The sequence below is a fragment of the Lipotes vexillifer genome, unplaced genomic scaffold (assembly GCF_000442215.2).
Source record: "Lipotes vexillifer unplaced genomic scaffold, Lipotes_vexillifer_v1.1 scaffold912, whole genome shotgun sequence".
Taxonomy (NCBI): domain Eukaryota; kingdom Metazoa; phylum Chordata; class Mammalia; order Artiodactyla; family Lipotidae; genus Lipotes; species Lipotes vexillifer.
The window spans coordinates 1105027-1106643 of NW_006782931.1; the positions used below are offsets into that span (position 1 = coordinate 1105027).

The 1617-nt window shown below is 47.1% G+C and overlaps 1 non-coding gene across 1 annotated transcript; it reads left to right on the forward strand.

The window, feature by feature from the left end:
* Positions 1 to 211: 211 nt before the first annotated feature.
* On the forward strand, positions 212 to 284 carry TRNAG-UCC (transfer RNA glycine (anticodon UCC)). The gene has a single exon. It is a non-coding gene; the product is annotated as a tRNA-Gly (tRNA).
* The last annotated feature ends 1333 nt before the right edge of the window (positions 285 to 1617 follow it).

The window sequence follows — 1617 nt, forward strand, 5'->3', positions numbered from 1 at the left end:
AAGAGAAGAAAGCCAAAAGAGAAAGTAAGATTTGGAACCTTTGTTTTCACTTAGCTGTACTTAAGTCACCATATGCGGTTAAGAGCTAGTTTTATTTTCTTAAACCTTTGCGATATCTTCAGGTACACTCAAAGGTGCTAAGGGGCCTCAACCCTAACACTGCCCAAAATACTTAGGCCTAAATTAATAAAATCATTTGTAATACGGGACGTCCCTGGTGGTCCAGTGGTTAAGACTCCGCGCTTCCACTGCCGGGGTTGCAGGTTCAATCCCTGCTCGGGGAACTAAGATCCCACATGGCACAGGGCGTGGCCAAAAAAAAGAAAAAAATCATCTGTAATAGCTAAGATGTAAACAGGACCTAAAGCAAAAAATGGCACATGCGAATGTAATTTAATAACTTATGGCGTTATCTACTGACTTGTACATCTGGCACAGACCATAGGGGCAGGGCACAGACTGAGTCAGAGGCAAACATGGGAAGGCACCCATAGCACTGCTCCCATAAGGAAGCCTGGCAGAGATGCTCCACGCAGCCAGCCCCTCACTACAGGCGGGGGCGTCAGAACATCACAATGGGACCTCCAAATGAGCAAATCAGAGCACTCCCCTTGCTCAGAATGCAGACAAGCAACCTGGCAACTATATTTTGGCTTCTACTCTTAATTTTTCTGAAAGGAAAGTACACTCTGGCCAGCAAAACTGACTTTCTAGGCCCCCTCGGCAGATAAGTCTCATTCTAAATCGAGAAATAGACGTTTGGGTTAACGCATCAGTCTCTATTGGTCTGGTTAGTGTTAAGGCACGCCCAGGGGTGACGGCTCAGCTCTTGGGGTGCTGACAAGCTAGATTCCGTGCCAGTGAGAAGCACTGCCGAAAAATGCTAGGCTGTGTCCACGGATCAGGCATTTTCCCAGAAACAATCCTGCCTCATCAGCCTCCATCAGACCTCCACGACCTCCACCTAGGCTGAGAGGCAGCTCCCGAAGCTAACTGTAGGCCCTGCTTGCACACGCTTAGCTCAAACTGGCTTTCAGATTAACTGATTAAGATCTGGAGGGGAAAGGAGTTCGTGAAAGGGTGAAGAGCACACAGCCTGCTGCAAGCCCATTCAGCATGCAAAACGCAGGTGGGCGCCCAAATGACTTCACTATGGTGATAGGGCCAGGCTAGCAGCTTCTGCAACTTTTACTTTTTGAGAGATTATATTGCCCTCTTGTGGGATATGGGAAGGTAAAGTTTCACGGCTCTTCCCCTTCCCTTTATCCAAGGACACTATGGAGAGAACAAGCCCCTGCTTGGGACAAGAGCAAGACAGTCACCACTTAGGAATGTGGGCAATGGTAACTGTCACATCTTTTACTTTTTCAAGAGAAATAAAGTCCAGACTTCTTAAAAATTGGGAAATATCACATTTTAGCAACCAATTCCTTTTTGGAGGAAAAATATTTGGCAAGCTCCCCATCTGTGAACGGGGTATTGCACACTAGTCTATAGAATAGTCTGATGAGCCTGGAAAACAGGGTGTTAGAATAGTTAGCGTTCCGAGTATAGTCAGTATACAGGGTGTCAGCACAGCCTGGGGAGCCTGGAACACAGGGTGCATGGTAGGGAATA